Source organism: Hyaena hyaena, unplaced genomic scaffold (assembly GCF_003009895.1).
Source record: "Hyaena hyaena isolate Hyena2069 unplaced genomic scaffold, ASM300989v1 scaffold_907, whole genome shotgun sequence".
NCBI lineage: Eukaryota > Metazoa > Chordata > Mammalia > Carnivora > Hyaenidae > Hyaena > Hyaena hyaena.
Genome location: NW_024081541.1, coordinates 522,461 through 544,112, shown reverse-complemented (window position 1 = coordinate 544,112; position 21,652 = coordinate 522,461). Strand labels below are relative to the sequence as shown.

General features: G+C 33.8%; 1 long non-coding RNA gene across 3 annotated transcripts in view; it reads left to right on the top strand.

The window, feature by feature from the left end:
- Window positions 1-20,832, top strand: part of LOC120222762 — a 44,100-nt gene extending 23,268 nt beyond the window's left edge. The window contains exons 1-3 of one of the 3 annotated variants that reach the window (XR_005526115.1): window positions 14,048-14,136; window positions 14,495-14,555; window positions 20,734-20,832. This is a non-coding gene — a long non-coding RNA (uncharacterized LOC120222762). Of the gene's footprint in view, window positions 1-7,149; window positions 7,181-14,047; window positions 14,137-14,494; window positions 14,556-20,733 lie in introns of those variants that run through there. The other 2 variants (XR_005526114.1, XR_005526116.1) reach the window with 2 other exon arrangements.
- Window positions 20,833-21,652: the final 820 nt, after the last annotated feature.

Sequence of the window (21,652 nt, the reverse complement as noted above, 5' to 3'; positions counted from 1 at the left end):
CTTATATTAGAAAAATTCCCAAGTTGTATAGCTCTTCTAGTGCATTAGGGATTTCATATTCACATATAGAGAGAGAAAGAAAGAGAAAATGAAAGCAAGAGAACAGAAAGGGGAAAGAGGGAATAAGCATTTTGTTATTTGTTTAGATTTTTGATAGCCAATGTATCTGGTAACCTTGATTCTCCAGAAGTATGATTTTCAATTCTTGTCTCCATTACATCATATGTTAACAGATTCTCACCTGTAATACTCAGAACAGTGAAGGCAACTCTATGTCGTTCTCTATTTTTAATAAATCAGCCAATGAAAATGATACTGAAAACATCATAGGAAGAATCTGAATCCTCCCTAATGCTCTCTCTCTCTGTCTCTCTCTCTATATATATAATGCAATTTTTACTTCATTTCTGTCATATTTTAAAAGTTAGCACATAGTTTTGTAATCAATTGTATTTTTTTCTTTGAATAGTCTTCACAGGGAATGATTCTTTGTCACTATCATACCTCATTCTATGAAAAGTAAGTTGGCTGGGAAGGCTCTTTTCTTTTCCTTTCTTTCTTTCTTTCTTTCTTTCTTTCTTTCTTTCTTTCTTTCTTTCTTTCTTTCTTTCTTTCTCTTTCTTTCTTTCTTTCTTTCTTTCTTTCTTTCTTTCTTTCTTTCTTTCTTTCTTTTCTTTCTTTCCCTCTCTTTCTCTCTCTCTCCCTTTCTTTCATTACATACATTGTTAAAGACAATTTAAAACTTAAGATTTTAATTATTAGTGTTCTTTATCAAACAGCAATATAATGTGGTGGTTAAGACCAGAGTATTTTACTTAGACACATGTGACTTTTTGCTTGCTGTGCTACTACCAGAAGCAGCAAGAGGTAGAAGCCAGAAGAGAGAAAAAGATTGTTAGGATGTGAATCCACTCTACCAGCTGCCAGTTACATATGAGAAATTTACTTAAAATTTCTGAGCCTCTCCCCCTCTTAAAAGGGATAATAATAGTACTTTCTCCAAAGTGTTTTTTCAAAGGCTAAAGATATAATTTCTTGGAACAGTTTATGGAAGATATTAAATGCCTTATAAATGTTTGTTGGCAGCCAAGGTAATTGAAATAGTAGCAGCAGGACTTGTCACTGTAGTTTAAATTGTAGTCATACCACTAGTAGCTATAATAAATTCTGCTACACCTCATTATTCTGCCAAATCATCTTGGTTGAAAGTCAATCAATTCCTTATAATATAACCCTGTGGGAGAAATTTTACTGTAAAAAGATCCCTGAGAATATGAAACACCTGTGATAGTTTTGTACTAACCTCTTTAAACCTGATAGCCACAAAATCTTTGTTTTTATTATTATCATTATCAAGACATTGCTGTGCTTTGATTATACATGCTCAAGAGTGGGTGGGGTGTGGGAACAGATGGCTGCTAAAAGGCTGACTGTGAGATGCTGCATAGTAAGGAAGACATACACACACTAGGCCTTATTGTCTCCACACCACATTGTAGAACAATGTTGAAAGTACATGACGATATGTATCCTAGATGTTCTTTGATGCTAGTAGAACAGATTGCCTTTCAGAAACTACCTTCATTCATTGGCTCTACCTGAGTAAATCTAGAGAAAGGAGCATGGATGATAAAAGTACAGTCAGAATTATAGAAAATTATAGCTCAGTATTGATGCTAGGATATGGAGAATTTATATTAAGTCCCACTGAAGCAGAAATATCCACAGAAGAATTAACGCTGGAGATTTTAAAAGACATTCAGCAGCTCTTTTTTTTTTTTTTTTTTTTTTTTTTTTTTTTTTTTTTTTTTTTTTTTTTTTTTTTTTTTTTTTTTTTTTTTTTTTTTTTTTTTTTGTTAATTGAAACACATTTAAAATTCTCTCCATATTTGGTAAATAACATAAACTCCTTGAACCTTGGGGTTCATCTCATAAAACAGAGATGATAATAATTACGCATAGGCCTATTTTAGGACTCAAATGAACAGTGTATAAAAATACCTGGCACTAAACATGGTAAGAGCCTAAGTGTCCATCAACGGACCAATGGATCAAGAAGATGTGGTTTATCTATACCATGGAATACTACATGGCAATGAGAAAGAATGAAATCTGGCCATGTGTAGCAACATGGATGGACCTTGAGGGTGTTATGCTGAGCAAAATAAGTCAGGCAGAGAAGGACAAATACCATATGTTTACACGTAAAGGAGGGTTAGGAGGAACTTAACGGAGGACCATAGGGGAGAAGAAGGGGGGGAAACAGTGGGGGAGAGAGAGAGAAGCAAACCATGAGAGACTCTTGAATGCTGAGAACAAACTGATGGATGTTGGGGGGGAGGGGGGATGGGCATGGAGGGGGGCACTTGTGGGGATGAGCACTGGGTGTTATATGGAAAACAACTTGACAATAAACTATTTGTTAAAAAAAAATACCTGGCACTGAGCAGGCTCACTGTGAATCTAAGTACTTACTCTTCTTTTCTACCTGGTGGCAGAGCCAAGGATTCTCTTTGGTAAGTTAGAAAAGGCAATTATAGAAATTTGTCATCAAGGTAGTATCGCTCATGTGTCCAGCCCTTAGACCTCTCACAGCAAGACTGAAAATAGCCTTGTGCACAGTTTATAAACATGGTACTACCAGCTCTGCTCATCCTTGCACAATTAGTTCAGGTGGTTAGACCATAGTGTTAATGACTCCAGGGTTTTAGTTCAGTAAGGATAAACTGCATTAAAATAGACAAAACACATACACACACACAGACACACACACACCCCCCACACACAAATTCTGCTTTATTGGAAAAACTACACCTCTAACCATTTTAAGCAATCTCATTATAATGTAATTTTTGTCAAAAGAAGTTGCTTTGATAATGAAGAAAAAGAAGCTGGGAAGTCTATTATTGATGTAGGTAAAAGCAATTCAAGTTAATACCATCATTATGTGTCCTAGATGATTTTGTCTCTTCCCAGTGTAGACAATTCCAAGCAGGAATTTTGAGTTCTAGTTGGAATATGAATAATAAAAACAAACTTGTGCAGTTAAAAGCTAAAAGAAAACAATATTTTTTCAGTTTCCTTTGGGCTTTTTCCATGTTATTAAGGACTCGGGACTGTAAAGGGGATAATAAATAATGATAAAAAAGGATTTAACTGAAATATTAGTGGATTTTTAAGAGTTCTCTGCATAAATGAACTGTATTTAGTTTTCCTAGCCCAGATAAATTATACCCCCCTCCAGACCAAGAAAGTTGCAAATGAGAAAGCTCAACTTTAATAATTCCATCAAAGGATGGAATAAGGAGAAGTTACCACAATCTGGATATAAGCAAATACAAGTCTGAATTCTTCTCAAATGAAATTTTAAAAATCACAACAGAATTGTAACATTTGGGCTATAGAAGTATATAATTAATGCCAATATTTATAAAAGCTGTATCACATGTTTAGGAAAAAAACATCAAACAATTAGAAAAGTTAGGGATCCACTAAGATCAAGGGATGCCAGCAAATGTCATATATATGTGAAATCTATATTATAATTAATAATATATGATATTATTCTGATTTTTTAAGATATAACATTATACAGACTTAAATCAGGTTTTGAAGAAACCTCTCCAGGTATTCAATGAGTCAAAACGGAGAATGGTAGATAAGGTAAATAAAATCATAACTATTTTAAAAATGTGTACTAGAAAGTGTTAATTAAAGGATCAGTATCTCCCAGTTACATGTCACAGGTCTATGCTCTCAACTTGTGTTTTATACCTGTGGTATGGATAAGGGTCTATAAAAGATAATATATAATTAGAAATTCCTTAGCTCTGTGGGGGAATCAGGCATGATTTTAAATCCTGGCTGGGAAAATATTGGCAAGTTTACCTAACCATTTTACACTTCTATTGACTCATTTCTGAATTGTGAAAAATATTACTTTCCTCTTAGGGTACTGGAGGTTAGATAAGAACATGTATATAAAGTTTGTAGGACATTGCTTGCCATTTCTTAATAACGCAATAATTCATTATTACTATGTTGTTTGGATGTTAAATATAGTCATACTTCATGTCTCTTGGCCTTTTCTTTGCCTTTAACTCATTCAGACATCTTAAGGATGCTACAGTGTGTAAAGGATACTGTCTCTACTACTTTTGGCTTCATTTTATTCACAATAATATTTCTCAAAATAGTCCCTTTCCATTTGATCTTCCATTACCAAGTTGAAACCCTCCTTGGTCTCATCCTGAATTAGAGAAAGCACTTTCTAGCTAATATCCTTGCTTCCAGGTTTTTTTTTTAAATTCTATTCATTCAGGAATTCTGCCAAATTTATCTGCCCAAAATCCACTTCCAAAATACCACCACTGTATCCTATAATACTCCAAAGGATAATGGCACTATCCCACATTTAAGAAAACATCAACTTCCTTTTTTAGACACTGATCCTTCAAGATCACTCCCATGGCTTCGTACCAGCTTTGGGTGCCCCCACTTTCCTTCAGGAATCTTCATTTTGCCTCACTACTCTATGTTGCCTGTGCAGTGAACACCTTTTCCTTCTATCATCATCCTTTTGTTCATTGAGCTATTTTTACCAGTGTAAATTATCTACTCTTAAAATTGTTTGCATTATGCTAGCCTGTATTGATTTAGCTGTTCCATACCCACCATCCAGGAATTAATCATGCAGTTCTTGGTTATTACAGGTTAATAATCATAAAGTTTTGTTTTGGAGATTTATGTGTCATAGATATCCTAGTTTCTCTAGCTACATACTAAGAAACATAGGTCATCTTTTTTTTTTTTTTCTAATCCAGTATATATAGCAATATACTGTACACAAATTTGCAAAGCAGGCACATGATATGTAAGTTTATATTAAATAAATTAACAAAACTACTAATTGAATGATTCACTTAATATCGAATCCATTTTTTGGCCCAGGACTATATTGATCCAAAAGTAGGTAAAACAGTGTTGGCTTTTGATGAAGACTCTTCCAGGGATATGAATCAAATTATCTACAGAAGACACTTCATTTCAATGACATGCTATAATGCTTTATTTACGTGTATATTCTATGTACAGTTCATGGATTTCTTTCTATTTCTTGTCTTTAGTAACTTCACCTAAGATTCCTTCAGAGGTAGAACAAAGCACTAGGTTTCCCCATGATGCTCTATCATTATTTAACACCACAGAGCAGAGTCACATCTAACAATTGCAAGACTTTCCTATTCCAGCATGCAAACTTTTGTAAAGCTTGTTCTAATAAACGAAAGAAAAATAAATCCACTGGATTTTCCTATATGCTTCCCTAAGGCTTACATTGAACAATGAGTCCAGTACTGTGCTGTACATAACACTGCTGAGGTTCCTGAACAATTCAAACCTCGCCAAGCACAAGAGCCAAGGAAGCTATTAGCATGTGTCTAAACCCAGAGCTTAACATTCCAGATGAGCCTAGTGTCACAGGTTCCTTTGGAATGTGATTTTTTAAAATTCTTTTCCATGTGGATGTGTGAAAATATGAGGGAGGCTGAAGCAGTTGGAGAGGGAGGGAGAGCATGTCTAGAGTGATGACACATTTAAAAATACCATCCTGAGAAACCCTGAGCTCTCTAGCTATGGATTCTAAATATAGTTATGCCAACAGGAGAGAAGTGCACCAGTTGGGCTTTCAGAAAGCTGCTCCAGCACCAGGTAAAGATGACTCACCCAGGGGGCATAAGGCTGTGATGTGCCATTTCAGCATTTTCTGACCAAAGCCTTCAAAGACAGTTCCTTCCCAGAAAGCCACACTCTCCTCAGAGAACAGAGGAATAATAATACATCAGAACTGAATTCCTAGCATTAGATCATTGCTAATCTCCTAAAAACCACTTTTTTTAATTGTTGTTATAAAAAAGCTTTCTAGGTAATGACTGTTATTGGCTAAGAAAATATACAAAAAATATGCAGTGGATATTATTTTATCTTATATGTATGTTAGTTTAAATATCTTTCCATTAAGTTGATTTCTTATAAGGGAAATCTAAAACTGGTGTTGCACTGAACATACTTCTAACATTCCAAACAATAAATTAAGCAGGATCATAAGGAGAAAAGCCTTTATTTCATGATTTCTGCTTATTTTTTCCATCAGAATATACACACAAACACACAATTCCCTAAAACTTCTTAAATCATCAGACCTATTTAAGCCTACTTTTTAAAAAAAAAAATTAATGTTTTTTTATTTATTTCTGAGAGAGAGAGACAGCGTGAGCAGGGGAGGGTCAGAGAGAGAGGGAGACACAGAATCCAAAACAGGCTCCAGGCTCTGAGCTGGCTGTCAGCACAGAGCCCATCATGTCATGGGCTCAATCAATCCCATGAACCATGGGATCATGACCTGAGCCAAAGTCGGACACCTAACCAGCTGAGCCACCCAGGCGCCCCTTGAGCCTACTGTTAAAAATGAGTCAGAATGCATCTACTATAGTTCTTGCCCATGGTATATTTATTATGCTGACTAGATTTATTGCATTTTAATGGCTACATGTTCATAAGTTAATTCTTAACCAGGGCTATTTAAAAACCTCCTGTGATGAGCTAACTATAACAAACTTGCCATCTGTGTCTCTTAGGAAGCAAAAGTTTTAAATTTAGTGAACTTGTTGGCATTCTATTTTTCAATTCAACATCCTCTGTAAATGTATTTTCTAGATCCTTAATTCTAGAGGAGTAGGGGTGGAGGGTAGACTAGACTGACTTGTTTGTAAGAGTTGGAATCAGAACTCTCTTAACACTGACTTCATTTAGTGATGATTTAATATTAATAATAGCCCTAGCTTCTCCTTTGCTTTTTCTCATTTCCCTTCAGAACAAGAAGTATAGATGCTACCAACACTTTCCACTTTGCCACCAGGTGATGCCAGTGGAATAAAGGTGTTGCAGAGATTGTTAGCCACATTGTAAGTCAGAAGCAGAAAGTGGAGATTTTATCTGTCTTCTGCAGACACGTTCATTCAGTGGTTTCTAATGCCTGAACTTTTTCATTAAAATAGAAGGATAGGCATCGAGGTGAGGCATTTGGAGCCCGTTTCTTTTCTTTGAGTCTTTTTTTTTTTTTAAAGATTTTTTTTTTTTTTTTATTTCTAGGAGAGAGAGAGAGAGACAGCGTGAGCAGGGGAGGGTCAGAGAGAGAGGGAGTCACAGACTGAAACAGGCTCCAGGCTCTGAGCTGGCAGTCAGCACAGAGCCCGACGCGGGGCTCGAACCCACTAACCTCGTGATCATGACCTAAGCGAAAGTCGGACGCTTAACCTACTAAGCCACCCAGGCGCCCCTCTTTTCTTTGAGTCTTAATTGTTTCATCTTGTCCTGATGCAATGGATAATGTTTCCTCTTCTCGAGTTTTGTTTCTATTGCTTTTGATATTTGTATTTACCCTTTTGTATCACTTCTTTCCTTTTTTCTTTCCTACCTTGCCTGTCTTCATTCTTCTGCCTCCCCTCAAAATTAGAAAATAAATAAATAATAAAAATGTAAATAATCTCCCTTTTAATTTGGAGAAAAAAACATCAATTTGTTGTGTTGTTTTTGATGTTAGCATGAAAATGTAACCATAGAGCACTATTAATCTCTATATAGCTTTCATATATCTAGAGACACTTAACATGATTTGACAAAAAAATAAATGGGTAATATACTTCAGTGAATATTAGGATTCTTCATCAATCATCAATTAAAGTAAACAATTCCCCCCAAATGTCAATTGACTATGATGAGAACTCTTAACTTATTTTAGAAATAAATGTAATTTTCTAATCAAAATTAAGTCATACCTTACAAATTCCAGACCCAAAACAATACAAAAATCCAAATGCAAGAAAGCCTTGTTTTCCAAATAAAGATCTATTAATTAAAAATGGGGTCTGGAATAAAAGAAAACCATGAATCAGATCAGTGGTTAACACTATCCTGCGCAGATAACCAGTGGAAGAATATTAAAATGTGTGTGCTTAAAATTAACTACAAACAGAAATTAACCTGTGCCTATTGTCCCTGTATGATATAGACTAAAAACAAAAACAAAAAAACCCAAAAGCAAACATGAAGAGACTATGACCCTTTGCTTTCCTTTAAATGCATTTTCAAGTCACAGTCACTGAATTTTACCGTAGAGTTATTCAGACATTGTCAGACATACATGCACACAAATTCCAGAATCTCATTTCTTGAATCATAGGTAAAATACCCTTTAACATACCTAATACCTTGACTTTCCAAAAGTTTTGTTTCCTTTCACCAATCTTCACATTGCATTAAAGTATAAAATATAGATGCTGGCTTTTCAGAAGGAGCTAAACTGGTGACAAGCAATTTGATAGGAAATGACTTCATAATGTTAAGTGGATGCTACAGAAAAGAGGGGGTGGTGAAAGATATTGGAGTGTCTGAGACTGACATGCTATTTACACTTTTGAAGACCTCCCCATCCCCCACACTCCAGGGAAGCCTCAGAGTTGGCCTGCATCCATCTCACTAGGTACAAATGCATTATCTCATTTTCTAGTACCTTTTAACATGCCAAGAACTCATCACATCCCAACTTCCCTAGTTTTTCTTAATTCTGGTTCCTGGAACAATTATTCGCTCTAGAGACAGGAAGAAAAGATACTGATGGGAAAGTTTCTATTCCATTAACTTTGATCAATTCTATAGTTTGGGCAATTGGTCAGACTTCAATCTAAATACTCTGGTTGCTTCCTTTTGATCTTGACAATGTGAAATTACTTTAGAAAATATTAATAATATTTATAATTGTTAGTATTATTTATTAGTATTAAATAAGTAGGCTAGTGACTCTCATGACCCTTAATACTAAGAAACCAGGTATGATATTGTGATCATAGAAAGAGTGAACATAATTTCTTCTACATTTTCAGGGAATTTCTTACTTTGGGCACCCATCTTTGGGATGAATAAGATGACTCTCTCAAGAATCATTTCCAAAATATGTTCCTGCATAAAGTATAAATAAATATCAGGCATAAAGTTCTAAGCATAAAGTATGAATGAATGTCACTGTACTTCAAACTTATTGGACAATTAAAAAAAAACATTTTAAAAATTATTTCATTATTTTTCAGTTTCAGCTTCATTAATAGGCTAGTGTAGCAAAAAGAGAACTGATCTTGGAATCAGGAGACCAGTCTTTATTGTTTCCCTGGCCATTGAACAAACGTGTGACCTTGGACAAGCCACTTCATCTTTCTTTAGTGAATCTTCATTTATAAGCTGGTAGTGATGAAAAAAAAAGTTGTTTTTGGACATAGCTGTATTAAGAATATATAGTGTCTGAATATGTCATCAATGTGCCATTTTCTTGGTTTCTTCCATCTTATGAGAAAATTTTTGATCTTTCTCAGGAAAAGTAGAGGTTACATAAAAATTACTGTAACACTTAAGATTTATTAGATGTTATAGTTTCTTTTAGGAAGGTACTTTATTAGCTTTGTTCATCTCTGTGTTTCCACAACACAGAACACAGTAGGCACTATCAGAAAATATTTGTTAAATGAATGAATATGCCTTGGAGATATATTTTGCTTTAAGGAACCTGTTTTCCCCCCACATTTTTATTTTTTATTTTTTTAAATATTTCAAGTTTTTTATTTAAATTCTAATGAGTTAACACATAGTACAATATTAATAATTATAGGCATAGAATTTAGTGATTCATCATTTACATATAATAACTAGTTCTCATCACAACAAGTGCCCTCTAGGAGACCTTTTTAATGTTAACATTATAAAGGAAAACTCCTTAGCCCTTTATTTTTGGAATAAAAGGCAAAAACTAAGGTCCAAATTAGCATTCATCATGTCTCAAAGAACCCCTAAAATATCATAGCATATAAAGATATTCTCATAAAATCTGCAAAGTATTTCACTGAAATTATAACAATGTAAAACATTAATTATCTTAATATGCCTGCATCTGAATTATAAATGTATACAGATTTAAAAGTTTCCATACAATATAATTATCTCCATAAATTATTTGGATACCAGATAACTTTTTGGTAATATTCCTGTCTTAGAAATGACAAAATGCATAGGGCAATCACAATGAAAAAAACATGTATTTTCTAAAGAAAATTTTCTCATTCAGGGTGTTATGTAATAGTACATGTATGTAATGGTATAGTACATAGTGCAGGGGCACCTAGATGGCTCAGTTGGTTGGGTATCTGATTCTTGATTTTGGCTCAGGTCCTGATCTCACAGCTGTGAGATTAAGCTACACATTGGGCTCCGCACACTGGGCATGAAGCCTGCTTAAAATACTCTCTCTTCCTCTGCTCCTCCCCTGTTTGTGCTCCCTCTCACTCTCTAAAAAACACACAAGAAAAGTACACGGTGCAAAATAAGACTGGCTTTACAACCAAGGTTCAAGTTCCTGATTTGTAACTTGAAATTCATTTATTAGTTATCTTTCTCATCTTTACATTTAAAAGAAAAATTGTTTACATATTTTTGAGAGAAATAGACAGAGCGTGAGTGGGGGAGGAGCAGAGAGAGGAGGAGTCACAGAATCCAAAGCAGGCTCTACACTCAGATGTCAGCAAAGAGCTGACAAGGGTCTCAAACTCATAAACCATGAAATCATGATCTGAGCCAAAGTCGGATGCTTAACCAATTGAGCCACTCAGGTGTCTCACTTTTTCATCTTTAAATGAAGATAATTACAATACTGTTTTCAGGATAAAATAAGCTATTAAATGAAAGCCTCTTAAAATGAAACATTTCACAAAACAGGTATTCAGTAGATGTCAGCAATGCTTCCAATCATGATTTTTATAATGAGAAGCATAAATAAGTCTCCTAAAAAGAAAGAAATCTAACTTTGAAGATCCCTAATGCACACAATGGATGTTTTTAATACATGCTCCCTTCTTATTCATACTCCATCCTTCACTTGGGAATTTCTGGCTTCCTCCCTCCCTCCCACCTTCAAGAAGGTATGCCTGGAAGCCCACCAGGCCAATTTTCTCTAGCCTATCAAGGCTAGGCACTAAATCTGGCTGCTAGCAGATCAAAGAAGGGTTAGGCAAGATACTTGGAGCTCAGAGTAACTGATTTACCTAATCTAGTAGTATATCGTTTTATTTTATTTTCTGTTCTTTTCTTTTTAAATTTTTGTTTGTTTGTTTTCATTGCAGTATAGTTGACACACAATGTTACATTAGTTTCAGGTGTACATAGTGATTCAACAACTCTACATTATACTATGCTCACCAGAACTAGAGCTCCCATCTGTCACCATACAATGCTATTACAATACCATTGACTATATTCCCTATGTTGTATCTTTTATTCTCATTACTTATTCATTCCACAACTGCAAGCCCATATCCCCATATTTCCCCTCCCTTTCACCCATTTTGCCCATTCTCCCATCTCCCTCTTCTATGGTAGCCATCAATTGCTTCTGTTTTTATGGGTCTGTTTCTGCTTTTTATTTGCTCATTTGTTTATTCATTTTTACCCAGTTTTTTAATCCTTTTACCAAATGTTTCAGAATTCTTATATGGTTCATCGTCTCAGTATTTTTTCCATATCTAAAGATTTACAGATATTAATCAAAGGTACAGGATAGAAATAACTGGCTAAAGTTGCAATAGTGTCTGACATTTACTTTTAAGATTTTAAACAGTGATGATGCTCCCCACTATAAATTACTTGTTTCATTTCACTCCTCCTATAAACAAACAAAATAGCAATTTTGTTTTGCCTTTTTAGGGGTAAATATGAGTAATCTGAGAAAAACATATTGCTTGTGAAGGCTTAACTCCTTTGCACATCCTTTCCTATCAAAAGCATCCTCCCACGCACTGAAACTGAAGAAGTCAAAGACTGCCCAGATTTTTTTGCCTCATAATTCTTCAAGACTATTTTGTGATTTTAATGGTAATAAAGTGAACAATATCATAATTTTTTATGACAGAGAAACAAACGATCATACAAAATATGAATTTCAAGAAATCACTAATAGGGTCTGAGTGTTAGCATTTTTACTAGCATCGTCTTTGTATTTATTCATTTTAGTATGTATTTGAAAAACAATATGCTAGAGTGATTTGAAAACTTATTTAGCTTAGAATTTGAGACTATACTTTTAGTTGTTCTTAAAATGAATTTATATTTATTTAGAGAAGTACAGATTGAAGCTACTCAAAATCTCAAAATGATCATTGTTGAAATATATCACTTATAAATAAGGAAAAAAATAAAACCATAATTTTCAGACAAAAATCTATAAACAGTAAATGATTACTTTTATTCATTTATTTATTTTATTTATTATTCTATTTTATTCATTTATTTAAGTGTAATTCTTGTATAATTAAATTTATCCTTTTTGGTGTATATTTCTATGAGTTTTGGCAAACATTTTTGTGTAACTACAATTATAGATAAGATGTAGACCATTTCAATGACTTCCCCAAGTCCTCTCATATATCTTTTTAACCAATCCCTTTTCCAGCCCTAGACCTAGAAACTACTTACATGTTATCTGTCTTTACAGTTTTGTATTTTCCAGAATTTCATATGAATGAAACCACAGGGATGTAGCCTTGGAGTCTGGCTTTTTTCATTTATCATGATGTTTTTGAGATTAATCCTTGAGCAGAAGTAAGAAGTGTGTCTCCTAGCAGTTTGCTCCTGTTTATTATTGAGTAGCATTCCATCCACTGCAGGAAGTACCATTATTTGTTTAACATTTATCTGTTGAAGGATATTTGGGTTGTTCCCAGTTTTTAACAATTAAGATCAGAACTACAATCAATGTTTCTTTTCAAGTTTTGTGTGGGCATAAGTTTTCACTTTTCTACAGTAAGTACCTAGTACTGATTTGCAGGATTATATGATAAGTATAATGTTTAATGTCATAAGAAAGTGTAAAACTATTTCCAAAGTGGCTGGACCATTTTTGAATTCCCATCAACAGCTTATGAGTGCTTCAGTTGCTTCATATCGACAGTTGTTTTCTTGCATTCTAACTGGGATTATTTTAACATTCATTCATCTAGCCATCTGTTTATTTATTTATTCACTTAGTTGAGCAATAGTTTATTTGGGTGACTTATAAGTTTATGATAAAAATTGATATTGATGCTTTTGTCCTTCTAATGAATGTATACTGATCTAAGTAAGTAGAAGTGATTAAGTGAGTTGATAACAGAAAACAATCATTACTGAAGTAAATCATTTATAAAGACAAAAGTAAAAACCACAATATTCCATAAACTCTAGGAATATGATATTATTTTATTTTTTAATGTTAATTTACTTATTTTGAGAGAGAGAGAGAGACAGAGAGAGAGACAGAGAGAATGTGAGCAGGAGAGGGGCAAATAGAGCGGGAGAGAAACAATGCCAAGTAGGCTCCATGCAGTCAGTGCAGAGCCTGATACTGGGCCGGATCTCAAGAATTGTGAGATTATGCATGACCAGAGCCAAAATGAAGAGTTAGACACTCAACCAGCTGAAACACCCAGATACCCCTGTGACATTATTATTTTTTTAATGTTTATTCATTTATTTTTGAGAGAGAGAGCGAAGAGAGGGAAGGACAGAGAAACAGGGAGACAGAATCCCAAGCAGGCTCCCCACTATCTGCAAAGCCCAACATGGGGCTTGAACACATGAATGATGAGATCATGACCTAGGCTGAAACCAAGAGCAGGACACTCAACTGACTGAGCCACACAGGTACCCTTGTGATATTATTTTAGATACTTGGTTTCATACAGCTAACAGTATATAGTTATTGCTTATAAATCTATTCCATTGGACTATTACTGGTATTACTTCAGAACTGCATTGACATAGTTTAAATTTTTTTTTTTTAATGTTCTAGGAGAGAGAGAGAGAGACGGCGTGAGCAGGGGAGAGTCAGAGAGAGAGGGAGTCACAGACTGAAACAGGCTCCAGGCTCTGAGCTGGCTGTCAGCACAGACGAACCCATGAACCGCGAGATCATGACCTAAGCGAAAGTCGGACGCTTAACTGACTAAGCCACCCAGGCGCTCCTGACATAGTTTAAAGAAGCTCAAGTATCTTCTTATTCATAAGGTTACAATAAATCTTCACTGCTTATTTTCTCTGACCTTTATCAATATTTTTTATATTCATCATGGTACAAAAATAATTATTTATATATGCTATATATATTATAAACTATTAGAAAAATAAATGTACAGAATTCTTAATGCCTATCATATAGGACTAGCAAATACTTAATTAAAGGAATTATATATGATACAGGGAAACAATGCGTTTATTTTACTTAAAGTGCTGACATTTTATTCAAGCTATAAAATTAAAGAAAGAAAAACAGGAGTTTTAACAAATTGAAGAGCTAATACTGTCCTGCATTTCCAATTTTATGCATTACTATATTGAAACTATCTTTTATATTGTTACATGATAGACTTCATGACTTGTGCAAAACTGAACATGACTGAGGCTAATCAAGTCTGAAGTAAAGAACAGTAAGTACTGACTTAATTATTATCACTCAAAATTTAAGAGTAAGTAAAGTATGTATCAAAATGGGAACTCATTAGAAATGAGCTTAAAACAAAAAGAAAAACATGTAAATAAATATTACTGACCTTTGGAGAAAGAGATTGAGAAGCCTCTGCTCTGGAGATCTCATTTTGAGAACATCAGTCATCTGCTCTGGAAGGTTTGGACATGGAAGTTGCTGGAAGCAAGGAAAAATATCTTAGATGCCTTTCAAGCATGCTTTTTCACAGTTTATGCTTTATATCTCTCAATAAAGCACAATAAAGACAAAAGAAAATCAAAATACAAGATGCTTATTTTATTTTTAGAATCTTTTTTTTTTCTAAAATTTATCTAAAATTGGATCTCTGTATTTAAGAGTCTCTTATGGTTTGCCTCTGTCTTTCTGTTTTTATCTTATTTTTCCTTTCCTTCCCCTATGTTCATCTGTTGTGTTTCTCAAATTCCACATACCGGTGGAATCATATGATATCTGAAAGTTGCTGGAGGGGAGAGGGGATGGGTTAAATTGGTGATGGGCATTAAGGACCACACTTTTGGGGAGGAGTATTGGATTTCATATGCAAGAGATGAATCAGTGGGTTCTACTCCTGAAGCCAAGACTACACTGTAATTTAACTAACTTGAATTTAAATTAAAACAATAAATTAAAAAATTGGACCAGTAGCATGTAATTTTAAGTGTTTTATTAATATATAGCCAATATAGAACAAACTGCAACTGTTTATAGTATACAGTTTATAAGTTTTGAAATATGTAGCATGGATGAAACAATCAGCCTGTAAAGACAGTGAACAATTTCCCTCTTGCCTATTTTTTTTTTCCATGCTTATTTCTGAGATTAAGAGAGTGAGTGGGGAAAGGGCGGAGAAGAGGGGGAGACACAATCTGAAATAGGCTCCAGGTTCTGAGCTGTCAGCACAGAGCCTGATGTGGGGCTCGAACTCATGAAGTCTGACTCATGATCCAACATCAGACACTTAACCGACTGAGCCCCTCAGCCTTCTTGCTCCTGCTTAACGACAACTTTGCATCCCTTCCCAAACCTACATCCATTGCTGTTGTAACCACTGGTCTGCTTTTTGGTCAACAGAAATTAGTTTGCATTTACTAGCATATTACATAAATGAAATCATACAAGTAGTTTTTTTGTCTGCCTTTTTAAATTCAGTGTAATTATTTTCATTTCCATTCATATTGTAGCTTGTATCAATGTTTCATTCATTTTTTGCTGAGTATTATTCCATTGTATGGACATACTGCTATTTCACTTGTGAACAGATATTTGAGTTAGTTCCAAATTAATGATGAATAAAGCCATTGTAAACATTCCAAATATTTTTGTAAAAATATTTTATTTCTCTTAAGTATCTATGGAATGGATAGATCATATGGAAGACGTATGTTTCATTTTTTAAGAACCAGTTTCCCATAGTAACTGTTCCATGTATCGTCCTTCAATCAGTGTGTGTTTTAATGTTCCACATTTTTGTCAACAGTTGATATAGCAAGTCTCTTTCATTGTACCTGTCTAATCTACGTGTAGTCACTACAGTGGTATCTCATGGTAGTTCTCTTTTGCCTTGTCCTAACAATTAGTGATGCTGGACATCTTTTCATGTGCTTATTTGCTATTTGTACATTTTCTCTAGCAATATGTCTGTTCAATTTTTTTAGCCATTTATATATCGTTTTTTAGAATTCCATATATATTCTAGGTATTATCCTTCTACTAGATATATAAACTGGATAAAATTTCTGTGGCTTGCCTTTTATTCTCTTAAGTCTGTCAGAGAATATGAGTCTTTAATTTTGATGAAAAAAATGTTATCAACCAATTCCATTATGAATCCTATTTAAAGCATGGTATCAACAAATCTCCTATTTTACATCCACAGAGGTTGTTTTCCTATGTTTTCTTCTAGATGTTTTATAATTTTAGGTTTTAAATTTAGTTCTATGTTCTATTTTGAGTTAGTTTTGATTAATGGTGCAAAGTATCCTTATTTTATGCTTTATATATAGAACAGATGTGGCACATTTGTTGAAAACAGAACCCAGTATCCACTGATTTGTTTTTCTATTTGTGTTATATATATGTCATTGTCCATATACACGTAGATCTATTTCAGTATTCCTGTTTTTCTATTTCACTGATCTACATGTCTGTCTTTATGCCAATACCATGCTGATGTAAGAACTTTCTTTTTCTTTACTATTAGTATTTACTGCTATAGATAGAACCATAAGTACTGATTCAGTAACATTCTACAAATGTTAGAATGTTGTATTTTCATGTTATTATTAATTACTAAGTATTATTATTTTATATTTTGATTTTGTTGTTGACCAGTGAGGTATTCAACAATTTGCTATTAAGTTTCCAAATACTTGGAGATTTTTCAGAAATCTTTCATTATTGATTTCTATTTACTTTATATCATCTGAATGCTTTAAAATTTATCCAGACTTGTTTTATATCTAAACATATATTCTATCTTAATAAATGTTCTGGATACACTTGAAAGAATGTAAAAGTGAACTGTATTATACTCTTGTTGGGTGGAGTGTTACAGATATCAACTAGGCATGTTGTTTGATAGTGTTGATTAAATCCCCTGCATCTGTACAGGTTTTCTGTCTACATGTTCTGTCAATCATTGAGAAAAGATTGCTGAAACCTATGACTATAATTTAGAGTGTTTGTTCTCTATTTAATTCTAACAGCTTTTTCTTCATATATATTAAACCTCTGTTATTAGATATAAGCATGTAGAGTGTGTATGCCCTCAGAATGAATGGGTCTCTTTCAGAGTATGAAGTCACATTCTTTATTCTTGGTAAGAGCCTTTGCCCTAAAGTCAAATTTCTGAAGTTAATATAACTATTGAAATTTACTTTTGGTTAGTGTTGGCATGGTATGTATTTGCACATCCTTTAACTTATAATTTTTTGAAATTTTGAGATGATTAAATTTACACATAACCATTAAAAAATAATACTCAATGTGCCCTTTACCCAGTTACTTTTCATGGCAACTGTGCAAAACCATAGTGCAATATCACAACCAGGATACATCGTTACGGTTAAGATACAGAATATTTCCATCAAAACAAAGATCCCTCATGTTGCCCTTGTAACCACTCCCACATTCTTCTTTCTCCATAGCTTCTAAACCCTGGGCAATCACTAATCTGTTTTTCATGGCATAAAGTTGCCATTTTATGAATGTTATATAAATGAAATCATACAGTATGTACTCCTTGGAATTGACCTTTATTACTTGGCATGATTCTCTGGAACTTTATCAAGCTTGCTCCCCTTATCAACAATTTGTGTCTTTTTATTGCTGAGTAGTATTTATTAGTATAGGCATACTACAAGTTTGCTTACCATTCACCAGTGTTAGAATATATAATCTATTTCTAGTTTTTGGCTATTACAAGTGAAGCAGTTCTAAATATTCATATACAGATTTTCATTTCTCTGGGATAAATACTGGTTGTATGTCAAACTGAAGTTTCTTAAGAAACTCCAAATTGTACCATATTAGAGTGAGTGGCTATACCATTTTACAACCCTACCAGCAGTGCATAGGTGATCTAATTTCTAAATATTCTATGTTACTATTTTGGTGTTGTCATTATTTTGTATTTTAGCCATACTGATAGCTGTGTAGTGTTATCTCATTCAGATTTTATTTTGTATTTTTTTTTAAATATTTTTATTTATTTCTAGGAGAGAGAGAGAAAGACAGTGTGAGCAGGGGAGGGTCAGAGAGAGAGGGAGATACAGACTCTGACTGAAATAGGCTCCAGGCTCTGAGCTGGCAGTCAGCACAGAGCCCGACGCGGGGCTCGAACCCATGAATGGCGAGATCATGACCTAAGCGAAGTCGGACGCTTAACCGACTAAGCCACCCAGGTGCCCCTATTTTGTATTTTCTTAATAGCTAATGAAATTAAACATCTTTTCATGTGTTTATTTGACATCCGTAGCTCTCCTCAGTGAATTTTTCTCTTCATGTTTTTTGTCCATATTCTAACTGGATTGTTTGTTTAGTGTTGAACATTAGGAATGTTTTTGTTTCTGTTTGTTTACTGTTTGGGGATCTTTTTATTTGTTTAAATTCTCTAGTTAAAATATTTTACAGTAGCATTGAAAGTTGTTTATATAATAACTTTTAAATTCAAGAATATATAAGTATTCAATATATTCAAATGTTCAGTTATATTAAAGATATAAAGGATATTGATATATTCTTTATTTATTATAGTATTTTTAATATTAAATATATCAGTCCTTTATTGAATATATGGTTCACAATTATTTTCTCCCAGTCTGTATCTTGTCTTTTGAGACCTTTACCAGAATCTTCTGCAGAGTAAACTTTCAATTTTGAAGTCCAGTTTATCAATTTTTCTTTTATCTATTCTGCTTTAGTTGCAAAACCTAAATGTTGCAAGAGATGTTTTCAACAAGCTCTATCTAGATCCTGAACTTTTTTCAAAAAGATTTTTGGTTTTATATTTTACATTTAAATTTATGCTTTTTTGAGAGAGAGAGAGAGAGAGAGAGAGAGAGAGAATATGCTTGAGCAGGGGAGGGGTAGAGAGAATCTTACACAGGCTCCAAGCCCAGCACGGAGCCTGATTCAGGGCTTAACATGTAACTCGATTCCAGTACCTCAGGATTATGACTTGTGCCAAAATCAAGAGCCAGACGCTCAAATGACTGAGTCACCCAGGCTCTAAATTTATGAGCCATTTTGACTTATGTGAAAAAGTTTGACATTTAGGTCAAGGTTTTTGTTTGTTTCATTTCCTTGAGTTTTACTATCAATACCCAATTGGTCCAACATTATTTGTTGAAAAGAAAGCTGCATTAATTTACTTTTACCTATTTGTCAAAAATTAATTGCATAATTTGTTGGTCTATTTCTAGATTTTCAATTTTGTTCCATTGCACTGTGTGTCTAATCATCCATCAGTACTACATAGTTTTATTTTCTATAGCTATACAATAAGTCTTAAAATTGAGTAGACAGATTTTTCCTACTTTATTCCTTTTAATCAAAAATATATTAGCTATTCATACAATAGGATGCAGCTTTCCACTTCTGAGTATTTATCCAAAAAAATGGATAAAAACACTAATTTTGGGGCACCTGGGTGGCTCAGTCAGTTAAGTGTCTGGGTCTGGTTTCCGCTCAGATCATGATCTCACAGTTTCGTGAGTTCAAGCCCCACATCAGGCTCTATACTGACGGTATGGAGCCTGCTTGGGATTCTTTCTCTCTCCCTTTCTCTCTGTCCCTCCCCTGCTCACACTGTTTCTGTCTCTCTCAATATAAATAAACTTAAACAAATTTTAAAAAGAGAAAACAAAAACACTAATTTAAAGTGATGCATGTACCCCCATGTTCACTTCAGCATAATTTATAATAGCAAAGATATGGAAACCACCAGATTATAAAGCAGTATTATTCATCCATAGAAAAGAATGAAATCTTACCATTTGAGAAAAATGAATGGACCTCAAGGGCATTATGCTTATTGAAATAGGTCAGACAGAGAAATACACATTCCATCTGATCGCTCTTAAATGTGGAATCCAAAAAACAACCAACCAAACAACGATATAAATACAGAGAACAGACTGATAGTTGTAAAAGGTGGGAGTAGATGGCTGGACTGTATTGTTGTTGCTATTGTTTAAATGAATTAAATAACTTTTAAAGAAAAACAAAATAGCAAAGACCTGCTGGAGTTTTGTAATCGTAACTTGGGGAAATAATTTATATAGCAATGCTTCTACTTAGCTCATACCAAAAAATAATTAGCAGATTTAATGGATAGTCACCAGATGTAAATAAGCAAAAGCTAACTTGTTATTTTTAGAATGGAAGTACATAGCTTTATAACAGTTATTAAGACATATATTCATGAATTCCATGATATAAAGGTAACCATCAGAACCAAACATAAGTTAATAAAGTATAAATTTCTAGATTTAAATAAACTCAAGTAAAATCAATTATTAGTTCTACAGATGTGTATTTCTTAGGATTTCCTGCATAGACAAAAAAAGAACATTTGTATTTATTCTTTTTTAATATATATGCTTCTTATTTTCTTTTAGTGCCTTATAGACCTGGTTAGAGCTTCTAGCATCATACTCAGAGGGAGCGTTGGTGACTCAGTTGGTTGAGCATCCAACTCTTGATTTTGGCTCATGTCATGATCTCACAGGTTAGTGCGTTCAAGCTCTGAGTCAGGCTCCATTGCTGATAAAGGAGAGCCTACCTGGAATTCTCTCTCTGTCCCTCCCCTACTTGTGTGGGCCCTCTCTCTCTCTCTCTTTCTCTCTGTCTTTTTCTCAAATAAATACATAAGCATTAAAAAATAACTCTCAGCACTATACTGAATAAGTCTTGAGAGAGTATGTCCTGGTTTTGTTCCCTCTATTAGGGTTAAACCATCCAGTCTTTAATCATAAAACATGTTAGCTTTAAGGTGTTACACAAGTTCTTTATCAAGTGAGGAAGTTCCTCTCTATTATTATTATTTATTCTGAGACTGTTTATCATGAATAGATGTTGAATTTCATCAAACATATTTCTTCATTGATTGATATAATAATCTGATTTTTCTCCTTCAGTCTATTAATATGGAGGATTACATGGATTAATTTTTAATTATTGAACCAAGCTTACATTTATAGAATAAATCCCACTTGATCATGGTGTATGATTATTTTTATAGATTGCTGAATTCTACGTACTGAGATTTTATTATGGATTTTATGCATCTATATTTGTGAAAAATGTTTGTCTGTGGTTTTCTTTTACTATCTTTGTTTGGTTAATCCAAAGATACTAAACTGAGTCAGTCTGAATGCTCAACCTTTCCTTTCTCTCTGTCTATTTTGTTATCTGTGTTTAAAATCTTGACATACATTTATATTTATATGCTTGTTTTCACTGTTACTTTACTGTTATCACTGGTTTTAGGTAGTTTCTAATGGAAGGTCAAATCTGATACCTTTTATGCCATCTTGA